The sequence below is a fragment of the Bactrocera oleae genome, chromosome 3, assembly GCF_042242935.1.
Source record: "Bactrocera oleae isolate idBacOlea1 chromosome 3, idBacOlea1, whole genome shotgun sequence".
Classification (NCBI taxonomy): Eukaryota; Metazoa; Arthropoda; class Insecta; order Diptera; family Tephritidae; genus Bactrocera; species Bactrocera oleae.
In genome coordinates this window covers 58,365,033-58,385,402 of record NC_091537.1, presented here as the reverse complement: position 1 = coordinate 58,385,402, position 20,370 = coordinate 58,365,033, and the positions used below count along the sequence as shown (strand labels likewise).

The following is a 20,370-nucleotide window of genomic DNA, read 5'->3' as shown; positions in this document are numbered from 1 at the left end:
GTTTGTGCTTGCGAACGTCGTCGTTTTATCGCTGGATGCGAGTGTGTGTGTGATTTATTTAAGAAGTCACTAGTCACTGACACTTAAAATCCATTAAAAGTTCTTCGGATGATAGTTTTTTGTTTATAAATATTATTCGATATTTAAAGTTTTTATTTAATTGTTTTTCTTTCCAAAAACGTTTATCAGTTTATGTCGAACACAAGGAATTTTTTTTAAAAACCTTTGACACTTTTAGCGTGATTTTAAACCGTTTTAAAATTTTCTCAATTTTTTTTTTAAACGTAACAAACACTCAAGTGATCTTGACTCGTCGAGTGGTGTCGATCTTATGTTCTGAATATTTTCACTTTAGTTGAGAGTCCTTTTCTTTTTAGGAGGTGGGTCCGAACCCACGGCCAAACGCGAGTGTCCTTTACAAGGAGTTTTATTGTTTGGCCCCACGTTGGGCGCCAGTAAAACGATCTGTTAATTTCGTTTTGAATTTTTTATTTCCCTTTACAAGGCCAGCCGGTCTCAGCGGAGAGTTATTACAACTGATTTACCCAAAGGCGACGCTAGCGTCTAAATACCTACACTGCTTGCTAACTTTAGTTGCTGCACGTTATTTGTCGCGTGAACCAATTCCGCTTATTGTCTTGTATTTGGTTTATTGTTGTCACGCGCAAGACTATAAGTGTTCGATCAGCAATATGGCCGGAAGCGTTATTATTGCAGTACTGAACTTTTCTTTGGTGTTATGTGCAAAACTGTAGACGCGCCGTCAGCAGATTACGTTGAAGCGATATTTGATTACGTTGAAGTGATATTTTGGCCGGATGATTGATTACCCGTGTTAACTTATATATAATATTTTATAGGGTCTCCGACGTTTCCTTCTGGGTGTTACAAACTTCATGGCAAACATAATATACCCTGTTCAGGGATAAAAAAGTTGAAAACATAAATATTTTAGCTGAACGAATGAAAGTTTTTAAACATCATTAATTTTTATGGTACATACTTATAATTTTGTTAATAATGTACATAGTTTATAGGATTGTAAAACTAAAAATATTTTATAAAACTTCTAAAACAAATAGAAATTTAGAATCTCAAAAAATATCGTATAACGCTATTTTGGATAAAATAAATAACCTATCGAAGAATGATATTGAATTGGGGACGATTCATCTTAGAGAGGGGGGAGTTAACCGCAGCCTCCACATAGTAGCTTTACGCTAATTATAAACAAAACTGTATCTTTGCACTTAGCAATAATACAGCTTCTTAATAAGCATCTTTGCTTATTTAAGTAATTAATATTATTTTTCATTAAGCCAAGACCACCCACAAAATGTACACAATAAAACCAATTACTGAATAAGCGAATATTGTAACTGACACTTATTGTAAGAATTAAGCAAATAAGAAAATTGTATATATAAGAGTAAATTTAAATAAAGAGATCAGTTATCCATGAGGATCACTCAAACTATCATATTCGATTTCTTCCGCGCGTCCGCGGAACTTATATATTGTTTTATACTACTACTAAACATACATATTTACGATGATTTGTAGGCAAAGCTGTTAGAGCGACAAGAGAAGCGGTGACAATCGGCGGCCCTTCGTTAACTTTTCTTCGGCACAACTTTGATTTTCTACAAAGAATACATTGTTGTGACGCTTTGTCGTCGCGCAAACAGTCGTCAATTTTTCGACACAGTGACTCTTTGACAAGAAAACAAAAAACGTGAGCTTCGGCCATTGGTTGTCCGTGGCAACGGAGATTTTACATGAAGCAATGAGTGTACATATTTACATACAAAGTTGTATGTAGACAAATTTACAAACATTATACGTGTGGTTTTTCATATTTGTTTATACGCACACATAATTATACAAGTATGTATGAGCATACGTGCGACCGCTTGGTCCTTTCAGATGTTATCAAAACTTTTAATCAGAGAATGTTAATGAATAGAGAAGGAGCAAATGTTAAATGAAATCTTTTTGAGTACTAATTTGTAATTCCACATGAGGGAACATCGAAAAATATAACTTCGAAAGAGAAAAATACACCACGCTGTGTGCGAAACGGAGAAAAGGCTATAATAGACACAACGAATGAAAAATCGGTGCGCATACCTATTTAGATTTGTGTTTTCAATTTCAATGATTTGACGAAAATTTATAATTGTGAAAAGCCTTTTGAATTAAAAAGGACTACTGGCAAAAACCCCAGAATTCATAATAAAATAACCTTTGATATGCAATTTTTCAAACTTTTGTATGTGCTTTGTGTAAGCAATATATAATACTTATTGAACAAATGATAATAATAAAACTGGCTAAGCGGTCGCGTTTCCATTTATATAGTGGCTTAGGTCGTAAGCGTGAAGGAGTTAAGCTCAATCCGAATACGAGCATATACGTTCGAATCGTAAAATACATAAAATTAAAATTTTATTTAATTTTTTTACTTCATTAATTGGAATTAATTAGCATATCTCAATTCATTTACTTAAATAGCATATTTTACTGTCAGAGATAATTAAACTATTTCAGGAAAATATGTTCATGTGTTTAGGTTTATTGAATATACGCTTTTTTACGCCAATTTACACAAATGTGACAATCACACAGTCATTCTTAAATACGCGTACGCAGATATATTTTTATTAATCGAATTTATTTTAAAAACGAATGTAAGTATGAATTTATGTGTATTTATATTTTTACGTGTATTATTATTATATTACGAAAATAAGTCATTTATGCATCAATATTTTTCAATACAAATTAAGCAACATAATAATATACTATGAGCCCTCAGTGAAACGCCTTTGTGTATGGTGGCAAGCCAACGAAATAACGGCGAGTTCGCGCGGACATTGTGTTGTTGAAAAAAACCAAATGACGACTTTGCCGACAAGCATTTCGCAATAAAATAAATATAAATAAATAATTCTGGTTCATTTTAGCACAAAATTGAAAGTAGAAAATTTCCTCTATTAACCAAAAATCTTTTATTTGGTTAGAATATGATAAACAAAATTATACGGGAACTAAACAAAGGCTTTTTATTTAAAAATTTCAATAGAATATTTGACGTTTCTTAACATGTAGCCAAGGTAACCATTGTAGATAACATATCTATGTTAAGTACCATGTTAAATATTGTAGCCCTCAACTTCTTATATGAAATGTGTACAAACTTGCATGAATTTATTTTTAAAATATAGTGAAAAATATAATTTACTTTAACAAATACTAAATAAAATAATTTTTAATTATTTTTTATTCATTTAAGATATTTGCCAATGTCATTGGAAATTTCTCAACCTGGACTTCAATATCACCATTTTAGTTTTTAAAATATAAAATTTAAGTTAGCTATTAGTATTAAAAACTAAATTAATTAATTAAAATTATTAATGTTTGATTAGCATACATGTATGTACATAATGTACGAATATTAAGAATTAGTGTACCTATTATTAATTATTATTGTAAATTATTTAAAGTTTATCAATTAAGATTAACTATCTCTAACCAATATATAACATTTTCAACAAAAAATAATTATTATATAGTATATATATATAAATGTTAGCCAAAAAATGATTATAAGAAAGAAAATTTAGTTTGTAATGTATATATCTAAAAATGCTAATAATTAAAAGCTAATCTAAAATAAATACTAAATATGTGTAAAAATTATTGTAAGAAAGAAAATTTGTATGTACATATATGCATACATGTATATATAAATGCTAAAAATTGAAACCCATCCTAAAATAATTACTTTAGGTTTGTAAAAATAGGAAGCCAAAATGGAACCATAATGTATAAACATATAAATTAAAAAGTAATAAAATAAATAAAAATAAAATAAGAATTTAATTGGTTTATTTATAAGGAAAAAGGTAAGCAACACGTATGACAGTGGTAACTAAAGAATAACCAAACAAATAACCCGTAGCAAATGACGAGCTGATGCACTAGTTTTCTGAAACCAATGGCTAACCAACAAAGTAACCTATGAACCAGTTTTCTGTAACTTATAGGTAACCATAGCAATAACCAAACAAACTATTTTCAGTAACAGATGGCTAACCAAACAAATAGCCAATGAATAGGACGCCGTTAACCAATGAGTAACAGACAGTTTTCCAAAATAGTTGGCGAATTAGACGACGTGTAGTAAAAGAGGAGAAATGGCTACTTATTTCCTTAGGCTGGAACAAAAACAACCTATCGAACAACTAATGCATTAATTAGTGATAATGTAAAATAATGATAACAGATAGCTGTGTTTTGTAATTAACCGGTGACTTAACCGATAGGTTGCTTACAGTATAACTATAATATATAATAGTGAAAGCAACTTCGAAAGGAGGAAGAAACAAGTTGACAAAAAGCAAAGCCGCAAGTTCAAATGTTTGACACGATGGATACGTAAATATATTTTGGAGTAAACTTGAAGTATCTAATTATTATCAGCAGTTTTCCCAATACTCGGTTATTATTGTCCTGAACCTCTGATAGCTGGAGGATGGCTTTAACTGACCAAACTACTTACCAACTTTAACAAAGTTGTGGTTAGTTTACCTACAGATAGTTTGATTATTATGAATGCGTGGGGAAAACAGTTCATAAAACTTTCAGTGTGAACATGCAAAAACTGTGTTAATGTTATGAGCCATGTACGTACAATTCGAAGGGACTGTGCCGTTTGTGCTCGGGTGGCACGCATTGTGTTATTTTTGTAACAGCTCTCTGCTACGCAATTCGGCATTCTTTTTCACTCAGAAATTCCTTTCACTGCTTCAAAGGAATATTTACATTATGATCGAAAATTTAAATTTTATTACTCGGTTTTTGTTTGTAATATGCATATATGCAAATAATGCAAATATACATAATAATTAATTAATTAAAATTAGTGATAAAAGAGTTCCCGCCTATTCAGCTGATTTTTTCTATAGATTTTACAGCTGACAACTGTTATTTCCTGTTCTGGTTAGAAATTAGCCAACACTACTTCTTTCGGTAAAGTTTACCAGAACTTAACTGACAGATAGTTGCTAACCAGATATTGCCATATGATACAGTCATATTTTATAAAATACAAAACAAAACTAACAAATAACCAATATCACAGTTTATTGCAATAGTTATCATAAAAATAAATATAATATAATAGACAGCGATTTTTAAGAATCATCAATATGTAGTCTTCTTTGACAATATCGTTAGCAATAAATTATCCAGACAACATCTGTTGCCTGCCGGGACGTAATGTAAACTTTGCTACGAACGGAATATTGTAACGGATTTCTAGACCATTGTATAAATCTACAAGCTACCAATCTTAAGATTTTCACTAAACACACGCAAAAATGTCCCACTGGTACGCGTTGCCTAAAAAATTATATTACTAAAATCACACTTACGGGAACGGGTAGTACGGGTTGCCTACTTATATTGTACTACTAAAGTCACACTTAGTACGGGTTACCAACCAATATTCTACTACTAAAACGTCCAAATGACACAAATCTGCTAGTGTTGCCGTGTTATGTTTTAAAATTTATAACTTTAAGAATGTTTTTATTACATATTACAATATTTTTCTGTTGTTGTAAATCCTAAAGATTAAATTAACATAGTATTATTAATTGTATGGAAATATTGTTAAATGTTTACAATTTTATCAAATATATTATTGTGTAACGGTGATTTAGAATATTTTGTAAAAATTATTTATTACTTAGTAGATTGTTTAATTATTGTTATTGGTCCTGATTTTTATATATTTATTTTCGTTTTTGTTCAAATCAAGTTGAATATTTCAATATGTCATTAATATTCATGAACCTGATTCATGTACCTGATTTTATATATACATCTTTTCGAGTTATAATTGTTATGAAAACGCTTATACAATGTTCTAGATAAATCGTTATTTTGTAACTGACACTTGAGTTCATTGTATACAATGTATTGGATTATAATCCTACAAGTAACCAAAGAATCAGTTGTTTTGCTATGTATATAAGACAGCTGAGATTACTGAATCGAAATCAGCCTTTTATGACACAGAGATGTATATAAAAAGAGTGTAGTTATAAACTATTTTGTGAACGGGTATTTGTAATGGAAAAGGAAACTTTTGTATGCCATCCCAGGCTTTCGGGGATAATAAAAATATAACCCTGGTCAGTCCAACACTGGGGTTTATCAAATGTAGGAAACTAAAAGACTTCTTAGTGTCAATCAACAATTTTGATTCCTGTATCTAGGGTATAATCTCTCTTTTTAATGTGTACTTTAAATAGTTGAAATTTTCAACTTTAAACGTAAATATTTTGAAAACTATAAGTTTCCCGCGGCTATATCTTTATATATTCTTCTTCATTTCTTCAGTATTTTTTTTTCACAAGATAATGTTAAGCTCGATGAACTGGTAATTACAACTAAGTGATTTGAATTGCAAAGGGCGTTAAATATATATGTAAATATATACATAAATTTTTGAAAAATTCACTCTCCACGGGCTTGTAATCTTCTAAAATTAATTTTTGAGGTCCCCTTAGTTGGGGGACCTAAACTATACATTTACCAAATATTTTTGAAAGTTTTCATTAATGTTTTCCATTACAAATACCCGTGCACAAAAAAGTGATTAAGTTACATTTCTTTTATTTACATCAATGTGTCGAAAAAGGCAGATTTCAATCAGGTGATCTCAGCTGTGTTACACACATAGGAAAAAAACTGATTTTTTGGTTACTTGTAGAATTATACAATGCCTTCAGTGTTTTGAACATGGATAAAATGATTCAACTCTTTGATTCGAGAGAGCGCTGTCACAGTCCACATTTTTTATAACATTTGATAGTGGTGCCACTAAGGAAAGAAATAAGTTTTAAGATTTTTTAATGTATTTCTCGGGTATTTTTCGGTTTCCATTTTACAGAAAAATATACATAATTAAAATTAGTTTACCAAGCTAGATATTCTATACGACGTCTAATTATATGTAAATGTATATTTTTCATTATTAACGTTTAAAACTATATTTAACAAAATATTTTATTATTTCAAAGACCTACAAGTTTTAAATAACCTAAACATGAACCTTATTTCTTTTTTCTCTTTCTTTTCCATAAATAAATATCTTTTGATCATTTATTCGGAAGTCAAAGTTTACATAACATATGCTGGGAATTCTAACCAAAATATGTATATACGTTCACAATTGGTACTGCTAAGCAAATCAATACTCTGCGACAAAATACCCGCTCTTTCTTATGAACTCGTGGTTTTTCTTGGCAGCACTGAAAGTTCATGAGCTCTCTCAGAAAGCAAAGAGAGGAGTTTCGGATCATTTTATCTATGTATGAGCATACGTGCGACCGCTTGGCCCTTTCAGATGTTATCAAAACTTTTAATCAGATAATGTTAATGAATAGAGAAGGAGCAAATGTTAAATGAAATCTTTTTGAGTACTAATTTGTAATTCCACATGAGGGAACATCGAAAAATATAACTTCGAAAGAGAAAAATACACCACGCTGTGTGCGAAACGGAGAAAAGGCTATAATAGACACAACGAATGAAAAATCGGTGCGCATACCTATTTAGATTTGTGATTTCAATTTCAATGATTTGACGAAAATTTATAATTGTGAAAAGCCTTTTGAATTAAAAAGGAGGACTCCTGGCAAAAACCCCAGAATTGATAATAAAATAACCTTTGATATGCAGTTTTTCAAACTTTTGTATGTGCTTTGCGTAAGCAATATATAATACTTATTGAACAAATGATAATAATAAAACTGGCTAAGCGGTCGCGTTTCCATTTATATAGTGGCTTAGGTCGTAAGCGTGAAGGAGTTAAGCTCAATCCGAATACGAGCATATACATTCGAATCGTAAAATACGTAAAATTAAAATTTTATTTAAGTTTTTTACTTTATTAATTGGAATTAATTAGCATATCTCAATTCAATTACTTAAATAGCATATTTTACTGTCAGAGATAATTAAAATATTTCAGGAAAATATGTTCATATATTTAGGTTTATTGAATATACGCTTTTTACGCCAATTTACACAAATGTGACAATCATACAGTCATTCTTAAATACACGTACGCAGATATATTTTTATTAATCGAATTTATTTTAAAAACGAATGTAAGTATGAATTTATGTTTATTAATATTTTTACGTATATTATTATTATATTACGAAAATAAGTCATTTATGCATCAATATTTTTCAATACAAATTAAGCAACATAATAATATACTATGAGCCCTCAGTGAAACGCCTTTGTGTATGGTGGCAAGCCAACGAAATAACGGTGAGTTCGCGCGGACATTGTGTTGTTGAAAAAAACCAAATGACGACTTTGCCGACAAGCATTTCGCAATAAAATAAATATAAATAAATAATTCTGGTTCATTTTAGCACAAAATTGAAAGTAGAAAATTTCCTCTATTAACCAAAAATCTTTTATTTGGTTAGAATATGACAAACAAAATTATACGGGAACTAAACAAAGGCTTTTTATTTAAAAATTTCAATAGAATATTTGACGTTTCTTAACATGTAGCCAAGGTAACCACTGTAGATAACATATCTATGTTAAGTACCATGTTAAATATTGTAGCCCTCAACTTCTTATATGAAATGTGTACAAACTTGCATGAATTTATTTTTAAAATATAGTGAAAAATATAATTTACTTTAACAAATACTAAATAAAATAATTTTTAATTATTTTTTATTCATTTAAGATATTTGCCAATGTCATTGGAAATTTCTCAACCTGGACTTCAATATCACCATTTTAGTTTTTAAAATATAAAATTTAAGTTAGCTATTAGTATTAAAAACTAAATTAATTAATTAAAATTATTAATGTTTGATTAGCATACATGTATGTACATAATGTACGAATATTAAGAATTAGTGTACCTATTATTAATTATTATTGTAAATTATTTAAAGTTTATCAATTAAGATTAACTATCTCTAACCAATATATAACATTTTCAACAAAAAATAATTATTATATAGTATATATATATATAAATGTTAGCCAAAAAATGATTATAAGAAAGAAAATTTAGTTTGTAATGTATATATCTAAAAATGCTAATAATTAAAAGCTAATCTAAAATAAATACTAAATATGTGTAAAAATTCTTGTAAGAAAGAAAATTTGTATGTACATATATGCATACATGTATATATAAATGCTAAAAATTGAAACCCATCCTAATATAATTACTTTAGGTTTGTAAAATTAGGAAGCCAAAATGGAACCATAATGTATAAACATATAAATTAAAAAGTAATAAAATAAATAAAAATAAAATAAGAATTTAATTGGTTTATTTATAAGGAAAAAGGTAAGCAACACGTATGACAGTGGTAACTAAAGAATAACCAAACAAATAACCCGTAGCAAATGACGAGCTGATGCACTAGTTTTCTGAAACCAATGGCTAACCAACAAAGTAACCTATGAACCAGTTTTCTGTAACTTATAGGTAACCATAGCAATAACCAAACAAACTATTTTCAGTAACAGATGGCTAACCAAACAAATAGCCAATGAATAGGACGCCGTTAACCAATGAGTAACAGACAGTTTTCCAAAATAGTTGGCGAATTAGACGACGTGTAGTAAAAGAGGAGAAATGGCTACTTATTTCCTTAGGCTGGAACAAAAACAACCTATCGAACAACTAATGCATTAATTAGTGATAATGTAAAATAATGATAACAGATAGCTGTGTTTTGTAATTAACCGGTGACTTAACCGATAGGTTGCTTACAGTATAACTATAATATATAATAGTGAAAGCAACTTCGAAAGGAGGAAGAAACAAGTTGACAAAAAGCAAAGCCGCAAGTTCAAATGTTTGACACGATGGATACGTAAATATATTTTGGAGTAAACTTGAAGTATCTAATTATTATCAGCAGTTTTCCCAATACTCGGTTATTATTGTCCTGAACCTCTGATAGCTGGAGGATGGCTTTAACTGACCAAACTACTTACCAACTTTAACAAAGTTGTGGTTAGTTTACCTACAGATAGTTTGATTATTATGAATGCGTGGGGAAAACAGTTCATAAAACTTTCAGTGTGAACATGCAAAAACTGTGTTAATGTTATGAGCCATGTACGTATAATTCGAAGGGACTGTGCCGTTTGTGCTCGGGTGGCACGCATTGAGTTATTTTTGTAACAGCTGTCTGCTATTCGGCATTCTTTTTCACTCAGAAATTCCTTTCACTGCTTCAAAGGAATATTTACATTATGATCGAAAATTTAAATTTTATTACTCGGTTTTTGTTTGTAATATGCATATATGCAAATAATGCAAATATACATAATAATTAATTAATTAAAATTAGTGATAAAAGAGTTCCCGCCTATTCAGCTGATTTTTTCTATAGATTTTACAGCTGACAACTGTTATTTCCTGTTCTGGTTAGAAATTAGCCAACACTACTTCTTTCGGTAAAGTTTACCAGAACTTAACTGACAAATAGTTGCTAACCAGATATTGCCATATGATACAGTCATATTTTATAAAATACAAAACAAAACTAACAAATAACCAATATCACAGTTTATTGCAATAGTTATCATAAAAATAAATATAATATAATAGACAGCGATTTTTAAGAATCATCAATATGTAGTCTTCTTTGACAATATCGTTAGCAATAAATTATCCAGACAACATCTGTTGCCTGCCGGGACGTAATGTAAACTTTGCTACGAACGGAATATTGTAACGGATTTCTAGACCATTGTATAAATCTACAAGCTACCAATCTTAAGATTTTCACTAAACACACGCAAAAATGTCCCACTGGTACGCGTTGCCTAAAAAATTATATTACTAAAATCACACTTACGGGAACGGGTAGTACGGGTTGCCTACTTATATTGTACTACTAAAGTCACACTTAGTACGGGTTACCAACCAATATTCTACTACTAAAACGTCCAAATGACACAAATCTGCTAGTGTTGCCGTGTTATGTTTTAAAATTTATAACTTTAAGAATGTTTTTATTACATATTACAATATTTTTCTGTTGTTGTAAATCCTAAAGATTAAATTAACATAGTATTATTAATTGTATGGAAATATTGTTAAATGTTTACAATTTTATCAAATATATTATTGTGTAACGGTGATTTAGAATATTTTGAAAAAATTATTTATTACTTAGTAGATTGTTTAATTATTGTTATTGGTCCGGATTTTTATATATTTATTTTCGTTTTTGTTCAAATCAAGTTGAATATTTCAATATGTCATTAATATTCATGAACCTGATTCATGTACCTGATTTTATATATACATCTTTTCGAGTTATAATTGTTATGAAAACGCTTATACAATGTTCTAGATAAATCGTTATTTTGTAACTGACACTTGAGTTCATTGTATACAATGTATTGGATTATAATCCTACAAGTAAAAAAGAATCAGTTGTTTTGCTATGTATATAAGACAGCTGAGATTACTGAATCGAAATCTGCCTTTTATGACACAGAGATGTATATAAAAAGAGTGTAGTTATAAACTATTTTGTGAACGGGTATTTGTAATGGAAAAGGAAACTTTTGTATGCCATCCCAGGCTTTCGGGGATAATAAAAATATAACCCTGGTCAGTCCAACACTGGGGTTTATCAAATGTAGGAAACTAAAAGACTTCTTAGTGTCAATCAACAATTTTGATTCCTGTATCTAGGGTATAATCTCTCTTTTTAATGTGTACTTTAAATAGTTGAAATTTTCAACTTTAAACGTAAATATTTTGAAAACTATAAGTTTCCCGCGGCTATATCTTTATATATTCTTCTTCATTTCTTCAGTATTTTTTTTTTCACAAGATAATGTTAAGCTCGATGAACTGGTAATTACAACTAAGTGATTTGAATTGCAAAGGGCGTTAAATATATATGTAAATATATACATAAATTTTTGAAAAATTCACTCTCCACTCACGGGCTTGTAATCTTCAAAAATTAATTTTTGAGGTCCCCTTAGTTGGGGGACCTAAACTATACATTTACCAAATATTTTTGAAAGTTTTCATTAATGTTTTCCATTACAAATACCCGTGCACAAAAAAGTGATTAAGTTACATTTCTTTTATTTACATCAATGTGTCGAAAAAGGCAGATTTCAATCAGGTGATCTCAGCTGTGTTACACACATAGGAAAAAAACTGATTTTTTGGTTACTTGTAGAATTATACAATGCCTTCAGTGTTTTGAACATGGATAAAATGATTCAACTCTTTGATTCGAGAGAGCGCTGTCACAGTCCACATTTTTTATAACATTTGATAGTGGTGCCACTAAGGAAAGAAATAAGTTTTAAGATTTTTTAATGTATTTCTTGGGTATTTTTCGGTTTCCATTTTACAGAAAAATATACATAATTAAAATTAGTTTACCAAGCTAGATATTCTATACGACGTCTAATTATATGTAAATGTATATTTTTCAAAATTAACGTTTAAAACTATATTTAACAAAATATTTTATTATTTCAAAGACCTACAAGTTTTAAATAACCTAAACATGAACCTTATTTCTTTTTTCTCTTTTTTCTCTTTCTTTTCCATAAATAAATATCTTTTGATCATTTATTCGGAAGTCAAAGTTTACATAACATATGCTGGGAATTCTAACCAAAATATGTATATACGTTCACAATTGGTACTGCTAAGCAAATCAATACTCTGCGACAAAATACCCGCTCTTTCTTATGAACTCGTGGTTTTTCTTGGCAGCACTGAAGGTTCATGAGCTCTCTCAGAAAGCAAAGAGAGGAGTTTCGGATCATTTTATCTATGTATGAGCATACGTGCGACCGCTTGGTCCTTTCAGATGTTATCAAAACTTTTAATCAGAGAATGTTAATAAATAGAGAAGGAGCAAATGTTAAATGAAATCTTTTTGAGTACTAATTTGTAATTCCACATGAGGGAACATCGAAAAATATAACTTCGAAAGAGAAAAATACACCACGCTGTGTGCGAAACGGAGAAAAGGCTATAATAGACACAACGAATGAAAAATCGGTGCGCATACCTATTTAGATTTGTGTTTTCAATTTCAATGATTTGACGAAAATTTATAATTGTGAAAAGCCTTTTGAATTAAAAAGGAGGACTACTGGCAAAAACCCCAGAATTCATAATAAAATAACCTTTGATATGCAATTTTTCAAACTTTTGTATGTGCTTTGCGTAAGCAATATATAATACTTATTGAACAAATGATAATAATAAAACTGGCTAAGCGGTCGCGTTTCCATTTATATAGTGGCTTAGGTCGTAAGCGTGAAGGAGTTAAGCTCAATCCGAATACGAGCATATACGTTCGAATCGTAAAATACATAAAATTAAAATTTTATTTAATTTTTTTACTTTATTAATTGGAATTAATTAGCATATCTCAATTCAATTACTTAAATAGCATATTTTACTGTCAGAGATAATTAAAATATTTCAGGAAAATATGTTCATATGTTAAGGTTTATTGAATATACGCTTTATTACGCCAATTTACACAAATGTGACAATCACACAGTCATTCTTAAATACACGTACGCAGATATATTTTTATTAATCGAATTTATTTTAAAAACGAATGTAAGTATGAATTTATGTTTATTTATATTTTTACGTATATTATTATTATATTATGAAAATAAGTCATTTATGCATCAATATTTTTCAATACAAATTAAGCAACATAATAATATACTATGAGCCCTCAGTGAAACGCCTTTGTGTATGGTGGCAAGCCAACGAAATAACGGCGAGTTCGCGCGGACATTGTGTTGTTGAACAAAACCAAATGACGACTTTGCCGACAAGCATTTCGCAATAAAATAAATATAAATAAATAATTCTGGTTCATTTTAGCACAAAATTGAAAGGAGAAAATTTCCTCTATTAACCTTTTATTTGGTTAGATATGACAAACAAAATTATACGGGAACTAAACAAAGGCTTTTTATTTAAAAATTTCAATAGAATATTTGACGTTTCTTAACATGTAGCCAAGGTAACCACTGTAGATAACATATCTATGTTAAGTACCATGTTAAATATTGTAGCCCTCAACTTCTTATATGAAATGTGTACAAACTTGCATGAATTTATTTTTAAAATATAGTGAAAATATAATTTACTTTAACAAATACTAAATAAAATAATTTTTAATTATTTTTTATTCATTTAAGATATTTGCCAATGTCATTGGAAATTTCTCAACCTGGACTTCAATATCACCATTTTAGTTTTTAAAATATAAAATTTAAGTTAGCTATTAGTATTAAAAACTAAATTAATTAATTAAAATTATTAATGTTTGATTAGCATACATGTATGTACATAATGTACGAATATTAAGAATTAGTGTACCTATTATTAATTATTATTGTAAATTATTTAAAGTTTATCAATTAAGATTAACTATCTCTAACCAATATATAACATTTTCAACAAAAAATAATTATTATATAGTATATATATATAAATGTTAGCCAAAAAATGATTATAAGAAAGAAAATTTAGTTTGTAATGTATATATCTAAAAATGCTAATAATTAAAAGCTAATCTAAAATAAATACTAAATATGTGTAAAAATTATTGTAAGAAAGAAAATTTGTATGTACATATATGCATACATGTATATATAAATGCTAAAAATTGAAACACATCCTAAAATAATTACTTTAGGTTTGTAAAAATAGGAAGCCAAAATGGAACCATAATGTATAAACATATAAATTAAAAAGTAATAATATAAAATAAGAATTTAATTGGTTTATTTATAAGGAAAAAGGTAAGCAACACGTATGACAGTGGTAACTAAAGAATAACCAAACAAATAACCCGTAGCAAATGACGAGCTGATGCACTAGTTTTCTGAAACCAATGGCTAACCAACAAAGTAACCTATGAACCAGTTTTCTGTAACTTATAGGTAACCATAGCAATAACCAAACAAACTATTTTCAGTAACAGATGGCTAACCAAACAAATAGCCAATGAATAGGACGCCGTTAACCAATGAGTAACAGACAGTTTTCCAAAATAGTTGGCGAATTAGACGACGTGTAGTAAAAGAGGAGAAATGGCTACTTATTTCCTTAGGCTGGAACAAAAACAACCTATCGAACAACTAATGCATTAATTAGTGATAATGTAAAATAATGATAACAGATAGCTGTGTTTTGTAATTAACCGGTGACTTAACCGATAGGTTGCTTACAGTATAACTATAATATATAATAGTGAAAGCAACTTCGAAAGGAGGAAGAAACAAGTTGACAAAAAGCAAAGCCGCAAGTTCAAATGTTTGACACGATGGATACGTAAATATATTTTGGAGTAAACTTGAAGTATCTAATTATTATCAGCAGTTTCCCCAATACTCGGTTATTATTGTCCTGAACCTCTGATAGCTGGAGGATGGCTTTAACTGACCAAACTACTTACCAACTTTAACAAAGTTGTGGTTAGTTTACCTACAGATAGTTTGATTATTATGAATGCGTGGGGAAAACAGTTCATAAAACTTTCAGTGTGAACATGCAAAAACTGTGTTAATGTTATGAGCCATGTACGTACAATTCGAAGGGACTGTGCCGTTTGTGCTCGGGTGGCACGCATTGTGTTATTTTTGTAACAGCTCTCTGCTACGCAATTCGGCATTCTTTTTCACTCAGAAATTCCTTTCACTGCTTCAAAGGAATATTTACATTATGATCGAAAATTTAAATTTTATTACTCGGTTTTTGTTTGTAATATGCATATATGCAAATAATGCAAATATACATAATAATTAATTAATTAAAATTAGTGATAAAAGAGTTCCCGCCTATTCAGCTGATTTTTTCTATAGATTTTACAGCTGACAACTGTTATTTCCTGTTCTGGTTAGAAATTAGCCAACACTACTTCTTTCGGTAAAGTTTACCAGAACTTAACTGACAGATAGTTGCTAACCAGATATTGCCATATGATACAGTCATATTTTATTAAATACAAAACAAAACTAACAAATAACCAATATCACAGTTTATTGCAATAGTTATCATAAAAATAAATATAATATAATAGACAGCGATTTTTAAGAATCATCAATATGTAGTCTTCTTTGACAATATCGTTAGCAATAAATTATCCAGACAACATCTGTTGCCTGCCGGGACGTAATGTAAACTTTGCTACGAACGGAATATTGTAAAGGATTTCTAGACCATTGTATAAATCTACAAGCCACCAATCTTAAGATTTTCACTAAACACACGCAAAAATGTCCCACTGGTACGCGTTGCCTAAAAAATTATATTACTAAAATCACACTTACGGGAACGGGTAGTACGGGTTGCCTACTTATATTGTACTACTAAAGTCACACTTAGTACGGGTTACCAACCAATATTCTACTACTAAAACGTCCAAATGACACAAATCTGCTAGTGTTGCCGTGTTATGTTTTAAAATTTATAACTTTAAGAATGTTTTTATTACATGTTACAATATTTTTCTGTTGTTGTAAATCCTAAAGATTAAATTAACATAGTATTATTAAAATTATTATTAATTGTATGGAAATATTGTTAAATGTTTACAATTTTATCAAATATATTATTGTGTAACGGTGATTTAGAATATTTTGTAAAAATTATTTATTACTTAGTAGATTGTTTAATTATTGTTATTGGTCCTGATTTTTATATATTTATTTTCGTTTTTGTTCAAATCAAGTTGAATATTTCAATATGTCATTAATATTCATGAACCTGATTCATGTACCTGATTTTATATATACATCTTTTCGAGTTATAATTGTTATGAAAACGCTTATACAATGTTCTAGATAAATCGTTATTTTGTAACTGACACTTGAGTTCATTGTATACAATGTATTGGATTATAATCCTACAAGTAAAAAAGAATCAGTTGTTTTGCTATGTATATAAGACAGCTGAGATTACTGAATCGAAATCTGCCTTTTATGACACAGAGATGTATATAAAAAGAGTGTAGTTATAAACTATTTTGTGAACGGGTATTTGTAATGGAAAAGGAAACTTTTGTATGGCAACCCAGGCTTTCGGGGATAATAAAAATATAACCCTGGTCAGTCCAATACTGGGGTTTATCAAATGTAGGAAACTAAAAGACTTCTTAGTGTCAATCAACAATTTTGATTCCTGTATCTAGGGTATAATCTCTCTTTTTAATGTGTACTTAAAATAGTTGAAATTTTCAACTTTAAACGTAAATATTTTGAAAACTATAAGTTTCCCGCGGCTATATCTTTATATATTCTTCTTCATTTCTTCAGTATTTTTTTTTCACAAGATAATGTTAAGCCCGATGAACTGGTAATTACAACTAAGTGATTTGAATTGCAAAGGGCGTTAAATATATATGTAAATATATACATAAATTTTTGAAAAATTCACTCTCCACGGGCTTGTAATCTTTTAAAATTAATTTTTGAGGTCCCCTTAGTTGGGGGACCTAAACTATACATTTACCAAATATTTTTGAAAGTTTTCATTAATGTTTTCCATTACAAATACCCGTGCACAAAAAAGTGATTAAGTTACATTTCTTTTATTTACATCAATGTGTCGAAAAAGGCAGATTTCAATCAGGTGATCTCAGCTGTGTTACACACATAGGAAAAAACTGATTTTTTGGTTACTTGTAGAATTATACAATGCCTTCAGTGTTTTGAACATGGATAAAATGATTCAACTCTTTGATTCGAGAGAGCGCTGTCACAGTCCACATTTTTTATAACATTTGATAGTGGTGCCACTAAGGAAAGAAATAAGTTTTAAGATTTTTTAATGTATTTCTTGGGTATTTTTCGGTTTCCATTTTACAGAAAAATATACATAATTAAAATTAGTTTACCAAGCTAGATATTCTATACGACATCTAATTATATGTAAATGTATATTTTTCAAAATTAACGTTTAAAACTATATTTAACAAAATATTTTATTATTTCAAAGACCTACAAGTTTTAAATAACCTAAACATGAACCTTATTTCTTTTTTCTCTTTCTTTTCCATAAATAAATATCTTTTGATCATTTATTCGGAAGTCAAAGTTTACATAACATATGCTGGGAATTCTAACCAAAATATGTATATACGCTCACAATTGGTACTGCTAAGCAAATCAATACTCTGCGACAAAATACCCGCTCTTTCTTATGAACTCGTGGTTTTTCTTGGCAGCACTGAAGGTTCATGAGCTCTCTCAGAAAGCAAAGAGAGGAGTTTCGGATCATTTTATCTATGTATGAGCATACGTGCGACCGCTTGGTCCTTTCAGATGTTATCAAAACTTTTAATCAGAGAATGTTAATGAATAGAGAAGGAGCAAATGTTAAATGAAATCTTTTTGAGTACTAATTTGTAATTCCACATGAGGGAACATCGAAAAATATAACTTCGAAAGAGAAAAATACACCACGCTGTGTGCGAAACGGAGAAAAGGCTATAATAGACACAACGAATGAAAAATCGGTGCGCATACCTATTTAGATTTGTGTTTTCAATTTCAATGATTTGACGAAAATTTATAATTGTGAAAAGCCTTTTGAATTATCAAGGAGGACTACTGGCAAAAACCCCAGAATTCATAATAAAATAACCTTTGATATGCAATTTTTCAAACTTTTGTATGTGCTTTGCGTAAGCAATATATAATACTTATTGAACAAATGATAATAATAAAACTGGCTAAGCGGTCGCGTTTCCATTTATATAGTGGCTTAGGTCGTAAGCGTGAAGGAGTTAAGCTCAATCCGAATACGAGCATATACGTTCGAATCGTAAAATACATAAAATTAAAATTTTATTTAATTTTTTTACTTTATTAATTGGAATTAATTAGCATATCTCAATTCAATTACTTAAATAGCATATTTTACTGTCAGAGATAATTAAAATATTTCAGGAAAATATGTTCATATGTTTAGGTTTATTGAATATACGCTTTTTTACGCCAATTTACACAAATGTGACAATCACACAGTCATTCTTAAATACACGTACGCAGATATATTTTTATTAATCGAATTTATTTTAAAAACGAATGTAAGTATGAATTTATGTTTATTAATATTTTTACGTATATTATTATTATATTACGAAAAGAAGTCATTTATGCATCAATATTTTTCAATACAAATTAAGCAACATAATAATATACTATGAGCCCTCAGTGAAACGCCTTTGTGTATGGTGGCAAGCCAACGAAATAACGGCGAGTTCGCGCGGACATTGTGTTGTTGAACAAAACCAAATGACGACTTTGCCGACAAGCATTTCGCAATAAAATATATATAAATAAATAATTCTGGTTCATTTTAGCACAAAATTGAAAGTAGAAAATTTCCTCTATTAACCAAAAATCTTTTATTTGGTTAGAATATGTCAAACAAAATTATACGGGAACTAAACAAAGGCTTTTTATTTAAAAATTTCAATAGAATATTTGACGTTTCTTAACATGTAGCCAAGGTAACCATTGTAGATAACATATCTATGTTAAGTACCATGTTAAATATTGTAGCCCTCAACTTCTTATATGAAATGTGTACAAACTTGCATGAATTTATTTTTAAAATATAGTGAAAAATATAATTTACTTTAACAAATACTAAATAAAATAATTTTTAATTATTTTTTATTCATTTAAGATATTTGCCAATGTCATTGGAAATTTCTCAACCTGGACTTCAATATCACCATTTTAGTTTTTAAAATATAAAATTTAAGTTAGCTATTAGTATTAAAAACTAAATTAATTAATTAAAATTATTAATGTTTGATTAGCATACATGTATGTACATAATGTACGAATATTAAGAATTAGTGTATCTATTATTAATTATTATTGTAAATTATTTAAAGTTTATCAATTAAGATTAACTATCTCTAACCAATATATAACATTTTCAACAAAAAATAATTATTATATAGTATATATATATAAATGTTAGCCAAAAAATGATTATAAGAAAGAAAATTTAGTTTGTAATGTATATATCTAAAAATGCTAATAATTAAAAGCTAATCTAAAATAAATACTAAATATGTGTAAAAATTATTGTAAGAAACAAAATTTGTATGTACATATATGCATACATGTATATATAAATGCTAAAAATTGAAACCCATCCTAAAATAATTACTTTAGGTTTGTAAAAATAGGAAGCCACAATGGACCATAATGTATAAACATATAAATTAAAAAGTAATAAAATAAATAAAA

The 20,370-nt window shown here is 28.9% G+C and overlaps 2 long non-coding RNA genes across 2 annotated transcripts; both read right to left on the bottom strand.

The window, feature by feature from the left end:
- Positions 1-6,673: 6,673 nt before the first annotated feature.
- LOC138855944 (uncharacterized) lies at positions 6,674-11,081 on the bottom strand. Its single transcript, XR_011395079.1, has 2 exons — positions 10,938-11,081; positions 6,674-6,897 (listed from the first exon to the last, which is right to left on the bottom strand). It is a non-coding gene; the product is annotated as an uncharacterized lncRNA (long non-coding RNA).
- Positions 11,082-12,173: 1,092 nt separating this feature from the next.
- LOC138856243 (uncharacterized) lies at positions 12,174-16,555 on the bottom strand. Its single transcript, XR_011395371.1, has 2 exons — positions 16,432-16,555; positions 12,174-12,397 (listed from the first exon to the last, which is right to left on the bottom strand). It is a non-coding gene; the product is annotated as an uncharacterized lncRNA (long non-coding RNA).
- Between the last annotated feature and the right edge of the window lie 3,815 nt (positions 16,556-20,370).